General features: G+C 43.7%; 1 long non-coding RNA gene across 1 annotated transcript in view; it reads right to left on the bottom strand.

Moving 5' to 3' along the window:
* Positions 1 to 11,887: 11,887 nt before the first annotated feature.
* LOC309337624 overlaps positions 11,888 to 24,870 on the bottom strand; it is a 52,861-nt gene continuing 39,878 nt past the window's right edge. The window contains exon 3 of the long non-coding RNA XR_014154452.1: positions 11,888 to 11,918. This is a non-coding gene — a long non-coding RNA (uncharacterized lncRNA). The remainder of the gene's footprint in view (positions 11,919 to 24,870) is intronic.

Raw genomic sequence — 24,870 nt, 5'->3', positions numbered from 1 at the left:
CCCCATCAGCACTGCCAGATCCTTTCTCCCCATGATAAATGCAAGTTGTTCATTCTTCCCCACCCCACATCATGCAAGACTCACTCATCGCGTCATTTCAGCTGCTTCTCCCCCTTCCTCTCCATTTTGGCTGTTTTTTCTGTCATTTCCCACTGCTTCCCCACCACCTCTCCCTCACTGCAACCCTCTCATTGATCTTTCCTGACTCAATGCAAAATAGCTTCCTGAGGGCTCACTGTGCTGCCAACTTGCCCTTTCGTACACACATCTGTGGAAGAGAATCTTTTTTCCAAGCTCTGTGCAAGGTGGTTTTTAAAAAAATATTCCTTCAGGGTGGAAGGATCTGTCAGATTGGGGCCTCTCAATGTCTCATTTTTCCTATCTCTTAAATTCAGTTCACCACATTTCTACAGCAATTTGTGATTTTTTTTGTTTTACTCCTCATAAACAAACCATCACGTCAGTGCAAATTTCTCCTAATAAACACATCTCTGTATCTTGCTTTAACTAACGCACACATTTTTGTAAGCAAGTTCCCCTTATATGCCACATTTTTTATGTTATTTTCACAAATATGTTCATTTTTATGCAAATTTTTCCCCTACATGCATTTTTGTAGAAATTATTTTTCTGGAGAATTGCATTGCAAAATTTGGATGTGCGAATTCCAATGGAATTCCAATGTTTCGGTATGGTAGGGTACAAAGCAGGAGGCCAACAGTAGGTGGAGCTAGAGCCAATGGCAGGTAGCAAACATTTCGTCCCCCTTGCAACACCTTGGCTAAGGAGGAACGATCAAGCAGCTAGTGCCATCCTCTGGACTGGTTGTAAGTAAGAAGGCAGGCAGGTAAGAACCGACTGAGGGCAGACTGAAGTTGGTAGTGCAATGGCTCATTCGCACTATGGGACCCATCCGCCACTGGGTGGAAATGCCTTGTCTTTTGATGACTCAACCCCAAGAACAAAAAGAGCCCTTTAGGTCTGCACTATCTTCAGCCTGACAATAGCATGCTTCTTCTTTTTTTACATCTGCTTGGCATGCTGGAAAACAAAACCCAAATGTACCAGAGAGAGTAAATGTCTGCACTCTCCTTCTGTGTGCCCCCTCAGAGTGGCTCACCTGCACGGGCAGGTTTCCTTATTCAATTCAGCAGAGATTTCACTCTGTGCAAACCTCTTCCATCATGTCTTCCATCATGTAGACATGCCCTATTCACTATCTCTGCATCAGAACTCCTGTGTTCTTAAGGAACTGGCAGGTTGGGACAAGTGGGTTTATATATCCAATAGCAGTGGAAGCAGTCAAGGCTGCTACTAAGATTAAATTGCAAGGCCTGGATGGAGCTGCTCCTAAGTGGGAGAGAGGATTAAAAAGGCGGCGGAGGGGTGGGGTGGACACAGCTTAATGTGTTAAATGCATTTAAGAGTTGTACCTGCCACTTACTCCTGCTTTAGCAAAGAGAAGCAAGTGCTTATTCTTTTCAGTGTTCGCCTGTAAACCTCTCTGGGGTTCTGGCAGAAGAAGAAAGGCACCAGTGTGACCATGAAGAACAAAGCACGTAATAAGAGGCCAATTTAGGGGCTTCTTCATTATAAAAGCAGTAGGCCTGATGTTGCGGGTCCTAGTGGAAGAACCTGATTAGCTGACTTGGGAATTCAGAAGTGGATCTCTCCTTACAGCAGCAGCAGCAGTAGCAGCCATTTTAGCAATATTATATTACTCCTCATCGTACAACAGTTGCTTGCGTCAGCTGAATATCTGACTCTCTCTTGGGCTGCAAAAGAACTAAATATTTCAGCAGCCATGGATATACTCTTCCCCATCCTCCATCACCCCACCCCACCCACCGAGAAAAGAATGGGCAATTTGTGCTCACCTTGGCAACCCATGGAACTTGTAGCAATTTAAAGTTATGGTGGGGAGGGAATCACCCTTCACTTTCATTGTTCTGTTCATTCCAACAAAAGGAGAAGATGGGTTTCTGCTTTTCTTGGGCGGGGTGGGGGCAGACAAAGTGCTGGGAATTTTGTGGAGAAACACCTGCTTTTCCCATGCTTGCTTATTATGGTACCCTTGATGAATGTGTGAACACATTTCATGAGCAGCAATATGCTGCTGTGAAAAGTTTAGCTGTGCTTTTTTAAAATAAAAACAACTGTGACAGTCCATTTCTAAAGTGCAAGTCATGAGCTGGTGTTGTAGTCATCAAATAACGAACATGCATATGGGAACCAACGCCCATGTGGAACAATCAAATGAGCTGCATGCATGTTTGAACCAACCCAAGCAGACAAATACACAAGTGTGACTGGTGGAATCAACTTGGAGTCATCTGATATGGGGTAGCCTGCACCTGCTGGGTGGTTAAAGGTAAAGGGACCCCTGGCCATTAGGTCCAGTCGTGGCCAACTCTGGGGTTGTGGCGCTCATCTCGCTTTATTGGCTGAGGGAGCCGGCGTACAGCTTCCGGGTCATGTGGCCAGCATGACTAAGGCACTTCTGGCGAACCAGAGCAGCACACAGAAACGCCGTTTACCTTCCCGCCGGAGCAGTACCTATCTATCTACTTGCCCTTTGACGTGCTTTCAAACTGCTAGGTTGGCAGGAGCAGGGACCGAGCAACGGGAGCTCACCCCGTCACGGGGATTTGAACCACCAACTTTCTGATCGGCAAGTCTTAGGCTCTGTGGTTTAACCCACAGCGCCACCCGCGTCCCTTGTTGGGTGGTTTGCCACCTCCTTATACTCCTATGGGCTAGTTCACTGTTCCAATAGCCAGATATTTTATCTCTCCATGAAAGCAGCCATGCAGGCTATGTTCTACCTCCACTGTTGGAGGCAGCTTGACTCTAAATGCCAGATGCTGGGAATTACAAGTGGTCAGAGCGCTATTGCACTCGGGTTTTTGTTTTGGGTTCCCATAGGCATCTAGTTGGCCACTGTGAAAACAAGATGCTGGGTAGGCCATTGGCCCAATCAAGGAGGACTCTTATGTTCTTAAAGATCCCTGCCAGACATCAACCAAGAAGGATGCTTCCCATAGGCATATGGTTGCACAGGAAGCTGGACTAGATGGGCCATTGGTTGGATCCAGCAGACTCTTCATATGTTCCTATGCTTATCCCTGCTTGGTAGCAGAAATATGTCCCTGTTACTGCATGCTGTAGTCAAGGAGTGCCTGGTTCACACAAGCATTTATGCACACATTCATATACTAGGCGAGGGAGCTGTGCATGGAGGGGAAAAAGCAGCTGTTAGAACATCTGAACTAGCCCTATGGCAGTACTTGTTAAGAATTAGTAGTAGTGAGGAAAGCTCTTTCTATTTTCTTATTGTCATTTCTGCTAATTATCTGTGATTCTGGATCATATTTTCTATGGATGTAGCACACTTTCTTCCTGTTGGAACAGTTGTGGCCTGACAGCAGTGATGAGGTTTAATTGAGAAATAAACAAGAAATTTAATTATACACATAATTACGTATGTATTAATTTCTTGTTTATTCTGCAGTTATTTCTATTTGTTCCTGGCACCATTATTAGCTCTTCCTTTGGAAACTCAAGACAGAGGAGTGAAGGTGTTTCTTTGCCGTGCAGTGAAGGGTCAGAGGACAGGGCAGAGAGCCCCATCTTTCATATATGCACTGGCCTTAAAAAACACTGCAGTAAACCACCTTCATTTTTGGAGCTTTAGCTGTTTAGGAACGAGAGGACCCTCTGATTAATGGCAGACATTTGAGCCAAGTCACTATTTCACAGTAGCAAGGTGGCCTTCAACTCGTTTGGCCAGCTAGCCATACTGAATGTATATGGCTCTCTGAGAAATCATAAACAGGGAGGGGCTGTTGGCTGGGCCTGGAGGAAAAGTGAGTTTTATTGAACTTGCTGGGTTAGCTAATCGATGGAGAAGCTTGGCAGTGCTTTCTTGATGCTTGAGGTCTGCATTGCTTTGGCTCAAGGACTAACATTCCTCATGCTTCCTGCTGTCGCCCCAGCGCCATTCCTTCCCTATAGACACTGTATGCCCCCAAGTCATTCCCCTACATATGCAGATGAGTCTGGAAAGGCTGTCCTGAACTTTCTATCTAGTCATGGAAGGAGAAGATAGTTGCCAAATTAAGAGATATCCTTTTTGTGCTTGAATGGAGACCATAGGTAGAATTCAGTGTCAGACTATGATGATCATTCCATCAGCGCAAGCATTTGTGCTGGCCAGATGGAATTATCTCCCCTCTCCTCCTCCCACATGCTATTTTGGGGCTTCTCCTGAACCTCCAAAGTGGATGTTGGGGATGCACAGGGCACACAGGGACAGGAGAGGGGGGAAAGTCCTGTTGCACTGGCTTCTGCTAGAGCAGGCATCCCCAAACTCGGCCCTCCAGATGTTTTGGGACTACAATTCCCATCATCCCTGACCACTGGTCCTGTTAGCTAGGGATGATGGGAGTTGTAGTCCCAAAACATCTGGAGGGCCAAGTTTGGGGGTGCCTGTTCTAGAGCTTACTTGTATCCAACTCCATACGTCTAAATGGAGATGAGGAGCTTATGGTCCTCCCAGATGTTGCTGGTCTCTTGATACTGGTCATTGACTGTAATAAAAACAACTTGATTTGTTGCTGGTATCCAATTTCTATCAGCCCCAGCCAGCAAAATCAGTGCTCATCATGATAAGAGTTGTGGTTCAATAACATCTGGAAGGCCACCTGCTGGCCCTCTGAATATCATTTGATCCAGGAGCCCAATAGTCTTTAATCTGTCCATCAGTGAAGATTGGCTATCAAAAGCAGAGAAGCAAATGGAAAATATACAAACTGACTACAAATAAATCAGAGGCAAAGTAGCTATTATGGAAACCGGTCGGCTGGTGCCTATGTGTTTGCTGGAAAATGTCTCCAGAAGAGGGGGATCTACCCAGGGGGACGCGGGTGGCGCTGTGGGTAAAACCTCAGCGCCTAGGACTTGCCGATCGCATGGTCGGCGGTTCGAATCCCCGCAGCGGGGTGCACTCCCGTCGTTCGGTCCCAGCGCCTGCCAACCTAGCAGTTCGAAAGCACCCCCGGGTGCAAGTAGATAAATAGGGACTGCTTACCAGCAGGAAGGTAAACGGCGTTCCGTGTGCTGCGCTGGCTCACCAGATGCAGCTTGTCACGCTGGCCACGTGACCCGGAAGTGTCTGCGGACAGCGCTGGCTCCCGGCCTATAGAGTGAGATGAGCGCACAACCCTGTTGTGAGATGAGCGCACAACCCTAGAGTCTGGCAAGACTGGCCCGTACGGGCAGGGGTACCTTTACCTTTACTTTACCCAGATGTTGCAAGCTGTGGAGCTGGGTCCCCAGGGGAATAGGCCAAACTGTGTGATAAACCAATCTCCATGTCAGCAACTCTCTTGAGGGATGTAGCTCTGGAATAGAGCTTTAGACGATCCACATGGAGAATCTGGTAAGGCCTAAACTGGAGGGCCCAGACCCAGCAGTAATTTTCAGTGATTACTATACAATCCCACAATGTATGCAGCAACAGATGCAATTGTTTTGGGATAAAAAGTAGGAGCAATAAAGGTTTTTCCATTAGAGTGAAAATAGCCAAATTCCTTAGGTACACCTAACTTCCTTCAATAAGGAATGGTGTCAATGGTCACTCTGAGCACCTACTTTTAACTGACATCGCAATAGCTGGTAGTGGTATATTGTGGTCTGCAGTGATGGGTGGTACCTATTGGGACTGGTGGGATGGAAGGCCAGGAGACTAGCAAGGGATGGAGCCAGAGCCATTGACAGGCAGGGCCACCCTGACTGGTGGTAAGTAGAATGGCAGAGTAGTAGAGCAGTCCTGTATTTGCCCTACTGTAGCAGCCTTTGCTGGCTTATGTAGACTGTTCTACAAGGAAGCTGCTGCTCCTAGTGGTGGTGGTAGGTGGCATTTCTCAGGGGCAGGGGAATGGACCGGATGATTGTCTGGTCCTAAGAACAAACAGCACTATCTTTCATGATCCTTCTAACTAAGCACCACACACGAAGCATCTCCTATTTTCCATTGATTTCCAGTTTGTTAATCAGTGAGATGGCCAGGTGCCAGGGACCACTAATGCAGTTCTATTCAAGTGCCAAAAAGAAGAAGGTGATGAGACAGTGACCTTTCCATCCAGATCATAGGGAAAAAGCTGCACTAATAGCACTTGGCAGTCAAACGGCTGCTTAATCTAGCATGAGTTTTTGACAGCTCCTTGGCAAAGCCTGTTCTTTCTCTTCTGTCATATAGAGGCCACGTTCTCACAACAGGCAGATGGACTGGTAAACCTGGATGTGGACTGGACCACTTCAGGCTGCAGGAGATGGGAGTTGACATGATAGAATGCTTTGATTCTAACAATAACAACATCATAATATCACAATCATAATCCCTGAACAAAGAAAAATAAATGTCAAGAAGATGAGTTCTGGCTTAGCCAGAACGCAAGCTACTTTTTATGAGAAAAGATCATGCCATGCTATCTTTTCATGAGAGAAGACCATACCACAGCAGTGGAATATCTCTGCCTTGCATGTGGAAGGTCCCAGGTTCAAACCTTGATGTTTCCAAGTAGGGCAGAGACTCTTGCCTGGAACCCTATACAGCTGTTGCTAATCAGTGCATGCAATAGTGAGCCAGATGGACCATTTCTCTGACTCAGTATAATGCAGCTTCCTATGTTCCTATGTTTAAGAATCATTGAATGAGGGATTGCTGAAGTGGTGCAATCAAGTCACCTCAGCTCAGCTCCTGCTGGGTGAGAACAAGGACAGACTCTGATCTGCTTGAAACTGGGCTAAATAAGAAAGCCTTCCCAGTATTCAAACCTAGAAAAATGAAAGCTCTGACTGCTTTGCACAACATCTAGGTGGGGATTCCATTATTATTTTTTTCCTGCAAAAGTCAGGCAAAACAATTCAATGCTTAGAGAGCACTCAGACTCACAGAGTGGGGAGGAACCACCCAGCTTCAACAAAAAAGTCATGTTGTCAACCACACATTTTGTTTGCACAATACAAAGTTCATTCGTGGGCATCAGATGTGTAAACTGAAGCACACAAGGCCAAACTAGATGGGAGATCTGTTATCAGATCTATGACACTTATTTTTTTTAAAAAAATAAAAAGTAGACATGGGGATAGGGCCCAAATTGGACTGGGGCTTTAGCTGCAGTGCTGGCTAAGAAGTTTAGCACCCCCATAGCTGCTATTGAAATCACAAGGGGAAATGTTCAGGTACTGTTAAAAGTACCATAATCTCTGCACAGTTCTTTGGGATTGTTCAAAACCACAATAATAAATGTTCAGCTAGAATGCATATCATTGATCAGGAAGGCCAACAGAATGCCAATGTGGTTAACAAGCAGAGTTGAGGAAGCCATTACGGTCAAGAAGGATTCCTTCAGAAATTGGAGGTCTTGTTCAAATGTGGAGAACAAAGAGAAACACAGACTTTCGCAAAAGACATGCAAGCAGGCAATAAGGGATGCAAAAAAGGAACGCATTTTTGCTAAAAAATGAAGACTACCAGTGGCAAAGCCTGTTTTCTCCTTCTCTCATAATACAGTGGTACCTCAGGTTAAGTACTTAATTCATTCTGGAGGTCCGTACTTAACCTGAAACTGCTCTTAACCTGAAGACCACTTTAGCTAATGGGGCCTCCTGCTGCTGCCGCGCCACTGGAGCACAATTTCTGTTCTCATCCTGAAGCAAAGTTCTTAACCTGAAGCACTATTTCTGGGTTAGCGGAGTCTGTAACCTGAAGCGTATGTAACCCGAGGTACCACTGTACTAGAAGCTGGGATCATTCAATGGTGCTGAATGCTGGAGATTCCGAATAGACAAAAGGAAGTATTTCTTCATGTAATACATGGTGAAATTATGGAACTCACTCCTACAAGATGTAGTGATGGCCACTAACTTGGATGGCTTTAAATAGGGTTGAGACAAATTCAAGGAGGATAAAGCTGTCTATGGCTACTAGTTATTATGATTATGTACTGCCTCCTGTATTAGAGGCATTATGTCTCTGAATAGCAGTTTCAAGTGGGGAGAGTTCTGTTGCTTCCCATAGGGTTGGCATCTGCTTGGCAACTGAACTGAACTGATCAACTGCAGTAAGGTACATAGTAGTTTCAGGCTGCCAATCAATGCATCGTGAACTAGATGAGTCAGCCTTTCATCCCTTAAACTTATAAAACAAGCATAAAGGAATCTAGCTCTAGCTATAGCAGTAGCAAATGGGTTAATAGCCATGTTCCCATTGCTCATTGTGGGTAAGTTTGGATTTAAGAAGCTTCCTTGGAAACGGTTTCAATAACTTCACCACCTCTATGTACATAAGAGCCATAGCAGCCTTGCTGGATCCTACTAAAGGACACTCTAGTATAGCATTCTATATTATAACAAGGATCAGGCAGATGCCTCTAGGAAGCCTAAAAGCAGGACATGAAGGTTCATCCCTCCTCCACTTTGTCTCTAGTATCTGAATCTCAAGAGAGAGACCGCTTCTGAGCATGGGTGCTCCTTTTAGCTATCATGCACAATAGCCATTGAAAGTGTGTTTTCATCATAATATCCACCCATGTTGAAAGGGATGCTGAACTTGATGGGTCTTTGGTGTGATTCAGCATGGCTCTTCATATGTTCTTACCTCCCCTCCTTTCCCTTCAAGTGCTGGTTTACAAAAGCAAGGCTTCATGCCTTCACGGAAACTGTGCTGACTTGGGCATTTTTGTACCACCTACAGTGGTAATGGCTTGTCAAAATGATACACGTCCTGATCCATCCCCTCTTTGAACTGCAGCTCATTTTAAAAACATTTGTTAAACAGAGAAATGGAGGCCGGAGGCCGGAAAATAGCAAGCAAATACACAGTTCAGGCCTTCCAAGAACAATTTGTCCCGTCCCGCCAGCCTACTGGTTGCAAAGAAAGAGGGGCTGGGAAATACACATGAATCTGATGTTTCCATTGGTGTGTATGGTGTATGTACAGACAACAGGAAGACAGGTCCCTGCCCCAAGGAACACACAGTTGACAATGCAACACAGGGGAATCCATAAAGGAAGGGAAGGCAAGTGAGGCAGAAGAAAGCAGGTAAGGAATGTGCCATTGTTTCAGTTGTGCTTGTTTCGGGCTGAGATATAGCAGGGCAGTCAAACTAGACACATTCTCTCAGGATAAAGTTGACATTGCATGGAGGTCACATCCTCTGCCCCTTATTGACAATGTACATAAGTGACTGAAGTGACTCAGAGATGTAGGAAGAACATTCGTTACATGCTCAAAGTCACTCTTATCTCAAACCTACATAAGCACACAGTTCTTCCATTTCATGCATGATGCTGAATATTTGGGATTGACCTGAACATATAATTGTCAATGAGGTTTAAGTTATACACTAATGAGTGGCAATCTGCTAGCAAGATTATCTTCTGTGTGTACAACCTCCAACTTTCAGGCACACATCTCAATGTAAAACAAGATCGGACTCCAATTGTAGGCCAACAGTGCAATCGTACGCAAGGTTTGCATAGAAATCTAGGTCCCACTGCATTCACTGAAATTTACTTTCTGGTAAGTATATTAATAATAGTGGCTCAATATTCTATGCCACATGTTTACTGGATATCCGAAAGCCAAATCGGTTTGGGAGCTTGGGCCCTGACAAGTCTGTCTTGGCGTAATTAAAAACTGCAGTAGTTTACACTGTGACTAACCTTTATTATTAGACTTCTTCATTCGAGGATGCCATTTGATGAGCCGGAATATAGTTTCTTCTATCCCAGAATAGCCCTCCATTCCTGCATATGCAAGTTATAGTACAAAGGGGAGCCTGCAAGCTTACTCTGAAGCATCCGACAATTGTAACGACTGTGGGAGGCAGAATCCTGAGCTAGATCAGCTATTGGCAGTTTCTGTGTAAGAGACAAGAACACTGGTGTACAATATCCCGGCAGCTTTATTGCTTTCCCCTTTTTACATTCTGTATAACCGATGGTTGTGCCGTTAGAGAAGGACAAATGTGATAAATAACCATGGAAAACAGATCTAGTGAGATGGATATTCTACTGTAAACCATATGTCTCTGTCCGGTGCCACTGCAGAGTCATTACTAAAAATGGCAGGGTCTTAAACAGCAAGATTTCCTACGCTCTACAACCATCCAGCATAACAAGAGCTGGGGGACCAGCCAAAGTCTGCGTTCAGGAGTGGGGATGGAAATGCTGTATCTTAACTCCTGCACACCAGATAGTTTGGAGGCGTGCAGTTCTTACTCACAAGAGGAAAATCCTGAGCTCCCTTCCAACACTTTCTCTGCACCTGGATGCCAGCAGGGCTGACATAGCGGTGGCATGATCAAGTGAGTGGGGACCAAGCATCCGGATGAATCTGATGAGCAATCTGTGAACCTTTATGTTATGTGATTCTCAGATAATTCACAGAGCCATTTAGTTAGTGTTGGCCTTTTGTTCTTGGCTCATATTGAATTATTTTGAAAGTGGGGTGTGTGAGAAGACAGAGCACTGCTTTCCCTCATGCAGAAGTCGCTACTAAAGCAGGGTTGGCCAGCGTGGTGCCCTCCAGCTGTTGCTGAGCTGCAGCTTCCATCATCCCTGACCATTGACCATATTGGCAGGGGCTAGTGCAATAGTTGTAGTCCAGCAACATCTAGAGGGAATAGAGTTGGCCACCCCCACTCTAAGAGGAAAAGTTGCCCGAAATGTCTTATAAATATCTTATAAAAAGATGACCCATTGAAGGAAGCCTCCAGTTTCGAATCGAGGCCTGGAGGGTGTGATTGGCAAACATATTGAACTGGCCTATTTATAGTTAGGTCTATTTTAGACCTGTTTTTGTGATCACATATTATATGGCTACCATAATGCATATTATGACTACTAATGTACTATATGGCTACTATTTGCACAGTGCAAATAGGTAACATCTGAAGCTTTGACAACAGACCCACATCATGACTGGACAATGGCCAGTCTAGACAATAAGCAGGGATCCATTTTGTAGCATACAGTGGATGCTTAAAGTGGCTTTGTCAGTCTTCTGGCAACAGGTAGGGGTCAGGCTATATTTGACACCTGTGGTAGTGAGATGAACCTAGATATCCTCAGTTAACACTCCTGTCCAGTCTTCCCTAACCTGATTCCCTCTAGAAAAAGATGTTTCTAGACTACAACTCCCATAATCCCTGATCATCAGTTTACTGGGGCTGTTGGAACCTGGAGACTGATGGAATCTGAAACTTAGCAGGTTAGGGAACGCAGCTGAAATCACTCAGCCATTTCCCTTCCATTTTTCATTATGAAATTGTTATAAAAATTCTGCAGTGACACCAGTGGTTAAATCCTGGCACAGACTGAACTATGCCTTGTGAAAGTTTCCTCCTTGCCTTAGCATCCTCTTTGTGCAGACTCTGTACTTTGGTTGACCTCTACTACTTCCCGTCCCTAGCACCAATGGCCCCTGTAGCTACTGATCTCTTAAGTCATTGCCTTCACTTACAAAGTAATTTCAACAATCGTGTTGACAGAATCCCTGAATCCTTTCATTCCAGTCCTGGTCTTCACTGCTGTGGAGAATATCACCAGTACTTCAATCCATAGTGACTTAAAAGAATTTAGAGGTGAACATACAACGTCCCAAGCACTCTGCCATCATATCTGTTTCTGTGCCCTGTTGCCATGTGAACTCTTAAAATCTTTGCAGGAGGGCATCACACTTTTTTCCTCGCAGAGCTTGCTACCAACTACATCAGAGGACAGAAGCAAACCTCCTGCATGATTACAGGCAAAGCATGAAAGAGCAAGGAGCTTATTTGTGAAAAAGGTTGGGGCGGAATCCAGGTAGCTTGATCAAACCAGAAGACGAATGGAAGTGAAAATAAATACTCCTGTGAGGTAGAAAAAACACAAACTAATCATTTATTGAAGTGGCAACCCTGCTGCACTGACAAATCTCCAGGGATGGTGGGATACAGCAAGAAAGCCAACATTAAGAGGATACTTGATAGTTCAACTGAATTGTCACTGCATGTCTGTGTAGTTGCTTCTGTTGTGGTGTGGGGCAGATAGCCAGAAAAGATTATAGTAAGCAACAAGTTTCAGACTTAATTCTTGAATTGCTTCTAGCTACGGATGCTCTAGTCAGTCTCTGAATGCTAGGGATGAGGGAAAAGCTTGGTTCACTTAGCATTTAATGATGAACCTATCTAATTTTCACTTTCCCAAGCAATATGCAAACTGAAACAAAACCATCCTTTGAAATTTGCACATCTACAAATTTCATAGTGCTGTTCTACACTCAGATAAATGCATATACTAGGGTAAAGCATACATAAAAATGCTTAAGTTAATTAAAAATAGCATATAAAACAGCATTATAATGGGGGGAATGGCTTTGCAAAAATGTATATATTAAGGAAAATTTGCATTAAAATGCTAATGAATTTTCATGAGATTTTTTTTTAAAAAAATTCAAAATAATGAGGAAATGTAGAGAACTGAACTTAAAACTGAAAAACTAAGAATTACTGAAATGGACAAATACATCCATCCCTACTCAAAGCACTGTACATTTACGCAGAATGAGGCCCATTCAGAGAAGAGGATTGTTGACAGGATCAAAGCTGGAGGGCAATTTCACAGAAAGGTCAGATAAGCAAATAGGCAGGAGGCTTCTAGTTCATAGTACAGAGCAAAGCCAAGATCAAAAGCTGAGAGTTTATCCATGATTGAAATGAACTAGGGTGAAGGAGTTGAGATAGAAGAATGAGAGAGACACGACTTCCTTGAGAACAAGTGGATTCAGAAAAAGCAGGCCTGAGCTCTGGAATGATGTGTCCAGACTGGGTAGTAAAATAGCAAATGTGGCTCAATGTAAGTAAGCATAAAGTAATGCACATTGAGGCAAAAATATATAAATACATGGTAATTTCACATGCACACTAATTAGGATTCGAGCTGGCAATGACTGACCAAGAGTCCTGGCATAGTTTACTAAAAATATCAACCTAATGTGTGAAAGCTGTGAAAAAGATGAGTTCCATACTAGGAATTATTAGCTGAGAGTGAATTTCTCTGATATTATTAGTTGAGAGTGAATTTCTCTGATATTTGCTGATACTTTGAGAGTTTTTATTGTGTACTATTATATTCTAAGGGAGTATTGAATATTACTTTATTTGATATAAGTTATTTTAAAGTCATCTTTTTATTGCTATTTTCTGCATTGCGTTGGATTGATATAAGTGGTGTGATCTTTGTTGTATATTTTGAAGTTTCCTCAGCTCGTAAACCAATGTGTGTACAGCAATATTGAAAGGCAGTACACAAATTAAAAGTGAAATGAAATGAAATTAGGAAAGGGATCCGAAATAAAAGCACCAATATCATATTCATCGCATTTGGGCTCATCTGCACTTACTTTTCCTCTGTTCTTTCCAGGCATGGCCCATGGTTTAAATCTCCATGTCCTAGCAGCCTCTTTTCTTTTCTCCAGAGTTTTCCCTGTGAGAACCCACTGTTTGAAGCTCAATTGGAGCAAACGGCTATCCGTGGAAAGCCCAAATTGATGCTAAAGAGTGGGTTTTCATGGGGAAAGCTTCAAGGCAAAATTTAAATAAGACATGCTCAGACACTGAGCTCTTAAGCGTAGATCTGTGCCTGGAAAGAGTGGGGCAAACAGTAAGAGTGGATAAGTCCTTTATACATATCTCTGGCGCAACCACACCTGGAATACCCTGAACTAGATAGGTCTGATCTAACTGGGCTTTTCTTATGTTCTTATGAACAGGGAACCTTTAGCTCAGATGTCAGCTTTGGAAATATTCAAATACATATAGGGTTATGAGAGGGTTTTTTAAAAAAATGTTTGATGTTTTGTTATGTTTTTATATATGTTGGAAGCTGCCCAGGTCGGCTAGGGCAACCCAGCCAGATGGGTGGGATATAAATAACAAAATTATCATTATTAAAAGTATTACTATTATTACTGCCTGGATCACTAGCTAAGAGCTTAATGGCTGGGAACACGGTCCTCCAACTAGAATAACTTCTAGAAACTGGCAGCTGCATGAACTGGAGCAATGTCCCCAATGTAAGGCCGGACATATCTAACAATGGCCACTGCAAGCGGGAATGAAGAGTGTTTTTGTGTCCAAGTGTGAAGTTGGCAGATGGCTACTACTGTTGGGAGTAAAAGATTAGATCGGAGCAGTGTGTGGCACCACATGATAGAAGGAAGCCATTCCTTCTCTTTCCCCGTAGATATAATCACTACATAATTGACGAGGCACTTGATTGAGCCTTCCGTCTCAGCATAAATTATTGATCTCTGCTAGCCCATCTTTCACTGATATTATAGACCGCCAGGCCAAAGAGCACATCCTGTGCTACATTCTGATCTCAGATACGGAAGTGTACATTTAGTAGAGTAGTATATTATTCAGAATTAACTAGGAAACTGAGTAAGAGAAGAACAAGAAGGGACCTGTTTTATACAGAGAGATAATGGTAATAACAGCAGAGGGATCCCCCCTCCCCCCTCTCTGTTCTCGAGGAAAAATGTGGCTGGAAAGGTATAGTGAATCCTTGTCTGATTACTAAGACTCCCATCAGGCACATGGGTTGGTGCTGAAGCTTTCTAGAAGGCAAAAGCTCATCCCACCCCTTCTCACCGCCTTCTGCAGAAGGGGATCTGCAGATCTCTCCTCAAGAGTTCCATTCCGTGTTACGTAGAAATCAGACCTACAGGGTGGCAAAACCTACCCTCTTGAATTCTTGCCCATTACATATCAAGACAGGCACTGACTCCAGTTTTTTGACCCCCATCAAAGTCCTTCCTTTTTCAACAAGCCTTTTGAGTGGGGATTTTAATCTCCGTCTGTATTGGGCTTGCTTTTTTAAAATACATGTTTTCTATTGTTAGATCACTTGTGGGATATTTTATGAGAAGCAATTTATAATTTAAATAATTAAAGGGTAACAACGTGCCTCGATTATGTTTATAAGGGGATCCTGCAATTTTCTTGCACCATACCCTTTGATGTGCAGTTTTGTGCAATGGAAACAACTTTGTGCAATGCTGCTGTTAGTAGCTGTTCGTGAACTAGTGGCATTGATTTTGCATGTGGCACTCACGTGGCAGCCAGGAATACCTTGTGATGATGGTGCCTTCCAGCTGGTTTTGATGTTGTTGAGGAGTAAGAAGAGACCCTCAGCACTCATTTGTTGGCATTGTAGATTTCAGGCCCAGGCTTTTAGAGACATTCAGCTTGTATACAATGACTTCTTTCTCCCCACTCTGAAATGAGCTTGGAAACATTTTCCAACAGCTTTTCTTCTCAGACTTCATTCTCGGTCTTCCAAAATGCACCTGTGTATAATATATGAATTCCATTCAAATCCCAAGCTTTTTCAACACTTTCTCAGGTATTTTTACCACCGGGTGGACAGAGATGAAACTGGCAGTCATTTTAATGTGTACACCAAATTGCTCTTGAGATCAGTATTTCATTCATTCATTCATTCATTCATTCATTCACTTTAATTCAAATTCTTATGTTTGAAAGCTCAGTGTGACTTAACACATAACTCACAGGGAGTCTCCCATCTAGGCATTGAGACCAGGCCATGTCTGCTTGTTGTCTTTGTCCATGGAGTTTTCTTGGCAGGGATACTGGAGTGGCTTGCCAGTTCCTGCTCCAGGTGGATCACGTTTGGTCAAAACTATTCACTATTACCTGTCTATGAAGGAGGAATTAAAGAACCTTTTAATGAGGTTGAAAGAGGAGAGCGCAAAATATGGTCTGAAGCTCAACATCAAAAAAAAGGAAGATCATGGCCACTGGGCCCATCACCTCCTAGCAAATAGAAGGGGAAGAAATGGAGGCAGTGAGAGATTTCACTTTCTTGGGCTCCATGATCACTGCAGATGGTGACAGCAGTCACGAAATTAAAAGATGCCTGCTTCTTGGGAGAAAAGCGATGACAAACCTAGACAGCATCTTAAAAAGCAGAGACATCAGCTTGCCAGCAAAGGTCCGTATAGTTAAAGCCATGGTTTTCCCAGTAGTGATGTATGGAAGTGAGAGCTGGACCATAAAGAAGGCTGATCACCAAAGAATTGATGCTTTTGAATTATGGTGCTGGAGGAGACTCTTGAGAGTCCCATGGACTGCAAGAAGATCAAACCTATCCACTCTTAAGAAAATCAGCCCTGAGTACTCACTGGAAGGACAGATCCTGAAGCTGAGACTCCAATACTTTGGCCATCTCATGAGAAGACAAGACTCCCTGGAAAAGACCCTGATGTTGGGAAAGACTGAGGGCACAAGGAGAAGGGGATGACAGAGGACGAGATGGTTGGACAGTGTTTTCGAAGCTACAAACATGAGCCTGACCAAACTGCGGGAGGCAGTGGAAGACAGGAGTGCCTGGTGTGCTCTGGTCCATGGGGTCACGAAGAGTCGGACACGACTAAACGACTAAACAACAACAACATGTCTGCTTAGTTTCAAGGAAGTTGTGCCATCAACATCAAATGTTACCAGATAAGTCACACACAGGGTCTTTCATGTGTGCAAGCAGGGAAGAAACTCTAGATTTATGCTATCACATTCCAGTTGTTTCTGGACTTAAGAGTGACACCTTCCCCCTCTGTCAATTAGGTCAATGCTTCACATGCTTTTGAGCTGGGTAGCTGAAGCTCTGCCTCTCTCACCTTCTGCATGGTTCTGTGCATGAAGCAAAGCTGAGTCTGGTATGGGAAGATGAGAGTCAGGGAGCATGCAACACGGTCCTCTCCTAGCTTAGGCCACAGAGTAGATGCTTTCATAAGGTTTACCTTCACCATGTGACCTCCGCTGGCCTCTTCATGTTCAAAAGGCACCTCTGCTTGTCTGGTCTGTAGTGTGTCCTTGTTCCTAGACTCAACCCAAGCCTCCCTGCCAAGCACTGAGGTTGGCATTACTGGACAGGCCCTCAGGCCCCAGGACTCTCAGCTTCCCACTTCCTGCTGCTTTCTCCCATCAGGTTTTTGCTATGCCAACCGTTCAGGCAGGAGAGAGGCAAAAGCAGCAAAAACCACTTTTTTGCTGTTGTCTCTTCAGACTGAGCCAGATCATCGCTCCATCTGGCTCACTATTGTCTAACAAACTTTATTTCATGAACCACTGCATGGAATACAGTTGCTAGGTATATATACGAGTAAAAGGTAAAAGTTGAGAGAACAGGAAGCTTCCATATTTTGAGTCAGCCCATTTAGTTTTGTACTGCCTACACTGAAAGGCAGCAGTTCTTTGGGATTTCAGGCTACCTGGAGATGCAGGATGTTGGGCCCAATACCTTCTTCATGCAAATCAGATGCTCTACAACTTAGCTACAAGGACCGCCTGCCCCCCTTATTGCTGGGCCCGGAAGTTCAGAAGCAGCAGGGAAGGTGAGCAGGAAGCTTTGTTCACCTTCTAGCTGTTTGTCCAAATGTATGAAGAAGAGGAGGGAGAAGGAGTGGCTAGCTGAGTGGATAGGGCCCCTTGAGAACTCCCCCAAAACCTGGAGAAGGGACTGCTCCATGTTCAGGGCTGCCTGAGGACTCGAGGACTAAACCTCCTGTAAGGGAAGAAGGGGAGGAAGTGTTTCTCGTCCTGTCAAATAAAGAAACAGATGGGGTATTTTTGCGCCATTAGAAACATTGCAGCTCGTTGCCACGGTAACTGAGGGGAATATTTTTAATTATTATTTTAAATTCTTCATTGTCTTCATTAAAGGTAACAATAATAGCACTGAATAAACAAAGCAGAGCCCTGCTGTGCAAATCAGTCCCTCGATAAATAAAATTTAAAAGTTTGGCGTGCCTTGAATACTGATTGTAACTGAAAGGGCAGAGCGACAGTCTGGGGATATTTTCTTGGAAAAGTGGTTGCTTGTAAGCAGGTAGTGAGAGAGTAGGTCTCTGCTGTAGTTCAGGCCTGTAAATCTGCCAGCACAGCTTAAGACTTAAGTTTGGGTGAAACAGATATTTGGTGGATAAATTCACCCCTCTGAAATATTTACCTTTCTATCTATCTATCATCTCCTTCTCCGTCCTTCCAATGTCAAAGCTTTACTTACAGCATGTTACAGCACTTAAAATCACAATACATTATAAAACAATACTTTCTACGTTAATACAAAGGAGACTGTTACAACAGATAAAATGCAATCAATACTAAATGTATCATCTTCTTTGCAAGGCATAAGTCTGCTCAGAATAATAACAAAAGTATTCATAGTACAACAGAAGACAGCTAGAATTGGGGCTACCTAAGGCTGTGGCGCTGTGATCTAAAGCACTGAGCCTAGGGCTTGCCGATCGGAAGGTCTGCGGTTCGAATCCCCACGACGGGGTGAGCTCCCATTGTTTGGTCCCAGCTCCTGCCAACCTAGCAGTTCAAAAGCACGTCAAAGTGCAAGTAAATAAATAAGTACCGCTTACGGCGTTTCTGTGCGCTGCTCTGGTTTCGCCAGAAGCGGCTTAGTCATGCTGGCCACATGACCCGGAAAAACTGTATGTGGACAAACGTCGGCTCCCTTGGCCAATAAAGCGAGAAACGCCGCAACCCCAGAGTCGTTCGCAACTGGACTTAACTGTCAGGGGTCCTTTACCTTTACCTTTTTAAGGCTCATCAAGCAAATGTTTCCACAATAATGGTGCAGCCACTAGCAAGACCCTATTCCTTGTCATGATCAACTATGCCTCCCCTCTAGATGGTCCTTTCCACCTGATCTTAGGGATTGAGCAGGTTGGTAGGGAAGAAGTAGGAATCTTGGACCCAAGACACAGAAGGCTTTAAAAGTAACCACCGACACAATGAATTGTGCCTGAGAGCAAGGACTTCCAGTTTTTGCTAGTGGTGGCAGGGAGTGCAGGTCCAATCTGCTGACGGACATGAGTTAATTACTGTAGATACATTGGTACATTAGCAGGCCTGGATTAAATGCTTGCAACTAGTTGAAATGGGGATAAGATTAAAAGGAAAAAATAATAATAATTAAGCATAGATGTGAAATTTATAATGGAGAAAATTGTTTCAATAATTAACATATTTGTGCAAAATGTTATAAATGATTTGAAGCATTAGTAAGTTTTGATTAACTAAGTATACCGGTTAGAAAATTTGGCAAATGGGTATGGAAATGTAAGAGGATTTTGTTCATTTATAGAACAAGAAGAGGGGATGGGGGGAAGTCCGGAGATTCACGGAATCTCAAAAAAGGTTCAAAAAGGATATTGTAATATATGGGGATTGGGGGGTGAAAATGTTTGTGCTTTATTTTTTAACTTACCAATGTTAATGTGGAATTTAATTGTGAAAAACAATAAAAAATTATTTACAAAAGAAAAAAAGAATTGATATTAGTAAAGGTGTGCATTACCACAGCCAGTTCAGACATCCTTGGGAATAGTAGTGGCTGGTGCATCAACCTAAATTGTATGGTGCTGGTACTGTTGTTGCCACTCACCTTAGATCACGCTATGATCCAGTAGTGGGCACTGATCTACCAGTTGAAAACCAATGATTTGGTGAATGCAATGATAGCAGGAAAGTTTTACCGCAGAATTTCCAGAACAGCAGATGTCTATCAGAGTCAACATGGACCAATGATGCCATTAGTGCATGCCAGCACCTAGATGTCTCCTAATAAGATGTCTGGTTTATGAAGGACCTTCCAAAGCCAGGAAAAACCTGCAGAAGAACTTGGTGATTAAAAAGAAAAGATTCAAAGGCTAATGTTTTTATTGCCTATTTTTCACAAGTAGAACACAGTACACTTACATTTTCTTTTACAAACCGTTTCCTTCCCTGTTCCTTCCCTTTTTTCTCCCCTCCACCCTTCCCACATCCTGTTATCTCTCCTGCTTGGGTAGCATAGACAGTCCCTGGGGTCAAATAATAGAGAATAAATATGCAAAAATGTGTGAAGCTAGAAACGGCAAGAAAATCACAACTCTTTGGATATAACATTTTCTTTGCCCTTCCACGTTCATCGATCTATCTACACTAAAAAAACCTCACATTGGTTTTATACATGTTTAACTGGCGTGGATTCTCTCAAAGTATCCTGAAAATTATAGTTTTGTGAGGACACTGAGATCCATCTGCCAGAGATAACTTCATCAGTTTCCAGAGTTCCCTGGGGAGAAGAAATAACTGCAGCGTTGAACCATTTGAAGTCTGTTGTGTAGTTGTGCCCCAAGTGTGGGGTTTTTATTACTTATTTGTTGTAGGGAAACTAGGCGTCTTATTTTAAGTTATTGGGTCATTATTTCCAAGATCTGTGCATGGAATTTCTATTCCTCTATACGTATTAACAAAGAGCAAGATGACTATAATTGCCCACTGTTGCATGACAACACTGTTGATTTTCTTACAGAAATCAAGTGAGTCCTAGGATCACAGTCTAGGAGGTGCATGCATGTTATTCCTTTCTCCTGATGTATTTGTACCCTAGGAGGCTACACTGATAAACCCTTCTTCTGACACCCCTGGCTTATTTTCCATAGCTTGAATATATTTGTAACAAGAAATCACCAAGGCAGAAACATTTTTTTAATGACAAGGCTTGTTTGGGAAAGCATGCGAGTACAAATGAAAGTTGCCAATACGTCATAATCTTTTGTCTCATTACTGACTTCGCTGCCCATGTGCCCCAGTTTCCCATGTACACAGAGGCGAAGGGCAGCTTGAGGGTCTGTTACAATATGCTTGCTCCTTTATTACTTAGAGTAATCAGCCTTTAAATGTTCAGTAGGCATGCCCTACAAACCAATAAGGGAAATCCTCATCTCATTTATAATGAGCAACTAGCTTGAAAACATACCTATTTCTAGATCTGTGTTAGAAGACTTAATTCTACTGCCTTCTCATTTGCAACATGAAGAATCACTCTGGATCTGCTGTGTCACATGGCCCAACACAATGGCCTTGTTCACTCATTGTGATGGTCGCAGTTGGTTTTAAACCACTGTTTAACTGTGATCATGCTTCTGTGCTGTTGAGTGGGTTCCTTTGTGGCCCAACAGTGTTTTCACAGCTCCAACAAGCCATGCTATGGTTTGCAATGTCACCTAAACATGGATGATGCCATGGATGTTAATTTCTTGATTTATTTCTAGCTTACTACTCTTGGTTTATTTAAAACAGACCATGGTTCAGGTTCAGATGATATGACAGATCACAGTGTGGTTTGTTTGGGTCATGTGGGGGGAGGGGCAAGATAAGTTGTGCAAGGACCCACGTGGAAAGAGAGAGACTGACTTCTGTACTCTTCCACTTCCCCCTTTGTTCAATACAAGCTGTAGCTTTTTGCAACATGCAAATGAGACCGACTTGTTTTTCTTTTCTTTTACTATCTGAGTTTTGTCTGAGCAGCCCTGTACAGTCAAAAAAAGAACCAACTGGTAACCCTATAGGCCTACAGCTCATTAAGAAAATTAAAGCTCATGCATGCTGAGTGAATTCCAATAATGACTCAACAGCCAATGAACGGGCAGAAATCACTATCCAAACAGCAGGGACACCACTTTCATAGAACATAAAGGGCATGAAAAAACAGTTTGGAGGAACAGAAATAACCAGGCAGAAGCTACAGAGGTTGTTGGAATGGTATAAAAAATGAGGACACTTCTCATCTAGAATGGGAAATGGATCACTCTCATTTTCAGTAACATACAAACTGGTCTAATCTCCTCCGCTACTGCAGGGATAGTCAATGTGATGCCTTCCAGATTTTATGGACTACAATTCCCAACATTCCTGACCATTGGCAATGCTGATTGAGCTGATGGGAGTTGTAGTCCAAAACATCTGGTGGGCACAACTTTGGCTACCCTGATTTAGAGGAGGAGATTGGCCCAGTTCATTAGTTACTGCAAATGGGTGGGAGCCATCGCTCTATGGCTATTTCTCTTTCCGTTCTGCTCATGTATGAATGTGCGGACCATATTACTTCCACATCTTACAAAGCAAGGCAGTGGATGTGCAAGGGAATCACCCTTAGGCTGTTTGCTACTTGCTTGTCTCACTAAAAAAGAAAGCCACGTCTCTCTCCTGCAGGGAGATGTGTGAGTTTTCTTTTAAGGTGACACAATGTTGGATGAAAGGTTACTGAGCAAGTCACTTGCGCATCCGCTTTTCAGCTTCATGTCACAACTGCAGAGCCACAGCAAATGACCTGAAGGAGATGAAATCCATCCATGGTGGATATTTCTATTCCTATCCAAAGCCCTGTCTTGTCTAGACTTCTCTTGAACAGCATCCATTTCAACACCACACCTAGGCAATGTGCAATTGCCAAATGTTGCAGGGCCTGGCACCAGATACAGTTGATGTTCTGCTCCAAGGTTCTGCATGCTATCCTTCTGATTGTATAGTTGACCATTATACCACTGAACTCAAATTCGCTATGTTACTTAAGTCAAAGTATCATTTAAAAAACAAACAAAACCAGATTGGTGCTTAAACACGTCAGGAATTAAAGATACAGCTTGATACTGTTGCTGCTGTTTTTCCTCTTCCTCCTTTGAATGGGCCTCTCACCAAAGGATTCAGCATCCAAGCAACAGACCCCATCCACACGTCCACTTGTCTCTTATTTAGTAAGCATAGGTCCAAGCTGTTTTCTGCTTTAACCATGCATTCTAGGCACGGGTCTGAGTGGTTTTCCACTTGCCCGGTTCCTTTCACAGGGAAAACCCTCCTTCAGCTCTAAACAGGAGCAAACCGCAATCCAGAGACAATCCAGAGACAATCCAAATTGCCATTTTAAAGAACTGTTTTCCCTGGGGGAAAGCAAAGGAACAAGAGGAAGTGTGGATAACAGTGTCTCCTGGCATGGGCTGAATTGCCAGGTGTGTTTAGTCTGCCACAAACTGGCAACGGAGTTCCCTTGAAAATCTATGTTAGTTTTTAAGTTCATGAAATTGAACACCAGTCGCCAGTATGTGTGACTTCATCTATATTTGGACCCTGACATGTGGGGTGGGGAGGGGATTGGCTCTTTGCTATGATCTTGATTTGGATTGGGGGTCCCACATAAGCATTTGCACAGAACAAACCCCTCTCCTTTGCTTCAATGGGAGCTTTTTTCTCTTTTGCAAATTTCTGGCATCCCCCCCCCAAATCTGAATTGGCATCCTAGTCTGGACCGGCAGGGGGGCAAGGGAAAGTGTGGATAAACCCTTAGTCTCATAGGCAAACTTTTTCCTCTTTCCCCTTTGCTGCTGCATAAGAATGGTGCAACGTTCCTGCTTACCAGTTCTCTTGTGGGCTGAAAGCAGCACTTGTGGATAGCATCCTTGCCCTAGTTTCTTCTTGTTCTTCCCCTCCGCACTCCCCGCATCATGGCATCTATTGTGGGTAGAGAGAAAGAGGAGGGAAGTGGGTTGGAAGAGGACCCTTCAGGTCTCCATGCTTCCCTTCCCTGCCATCATTCCAGAGGGCAGAGCACCTGACCTCTCTAATTTTATCTGCGAAGGTGCAGCTCTATCTTTTTCAAAGCTGTTTTCAAAGTGACTCTGATAAGAGAACTGCCTACAGTTAGGACTATAATGATTATTCAAAGCATTAATCAGTGGGAAATTATGCCTGTTACTGATTAGCTAATTACTGCAATCAAATATTCTCTCTGCTCTTTGGAACAGTGGATACGGCATGGGGAGAAGGATGGGGAGGGAACACAAGCGGAAAACATATAACAGGAGAGAGAGAGAACTGACAAGGTGTACCTTGATTTGAGGAGATCCTCAAACAGGAGTGGGAGATGGAGGTTCCTTTAAAAAAACAAAAACACCTGAGGATGTTCTCCTTGCACAGAAGTCCCTTGATTGGTTTTTTTCGACCCCTCAGTACAACACTGTTTAATGAAATGATGGGCTAGAACAGGAGCAATTCATAAAGTGGCAGTAAGCAGCACACAGTGACCTTTGCTAATGGTAGCAAATTACAGAGTCAATAATGCCACTTAGGGCTATATGTTTGGGACAGCTTTACCAGCTCTCCACTTTGCACAAACATATGCCTCTCCCTGCTAAGACTTTTGGGAGTGGCTGCGTTGGTGGAGCAACCAGGGAGCGAGGGAGGAAGAGACAAATGGAGTTTGTACAGAGTTGCTTTTCTGTTCTATGGATTCACTAGGAAAGGCTTATTTGCCACAAGTGAGCTGGAGTGCAGATGCCCAGATGAGAGTCAAAGATTGGGGAAAGGAGTAGTTTTGGCCACTGTGGATCATGTTAACTTCACAGGGGTTAGTTATTGCTCCGTTACCACCATCTTCTGCTTCTCCTCCTTGAGCATCCAAAATGTTCATGGTGCTTTGCACATATGAGAGGAGAGGGTCTTTCAAGTTGAACATTGACACTAGGGAAATGATAGAAGAAAAGGAGGTTGTGGAGGAGTAAGCAGGGAAGGAATGTGTTATTATTTCAGGGCACTTGGGATTGGGAAGAAGGAGGAGGAGGAGGAGGAGGAGGAGGAGTGGTGGTGGTGGTGTGGGTTGTGATGATTATGTGCTTTTTTAAACTGTGGGTCAGGGATCCCCAGTGGACCTCAGGGTCAGCCCACCCATGAGGCAAAGTGAGGTGACAGCCTCAGGCGGTAGGATCTACAGGGGCAGGAGATCCTGCTGTACAGAGCTATTGCCCGCTTGCTCCTGGTGTAGATCTCCACTCACTCCTTCTTCCCTGGTGGGGAGGGAGGCACCTTTTGTGGTTCATCTGAGGTGCAAAAATGTCTTGGGCTGGCCCTGTTCAGTACCACACTGTTGCCTTGTTGTTCCCCACATGTGCAGTGTGTGGGCACATATGAC

The sequence above is a fragment of the Podarcis erhardii genome (assembly GCF_964252035.2).
Source record: "Podarcis erhardii genome assembly, chromosome: 3".
In the NCBI taxonomy this organism is placed as follows: domain Eukaryota; kingdom Metazoa; phylum Chordata; class Lepidosauria; order Squamata; family Lacertidae; genus Podarcis; species Podarcis erhardii.
This window is presented reverse-complemented; position numbering and strand designations above follow the sequence as displayed.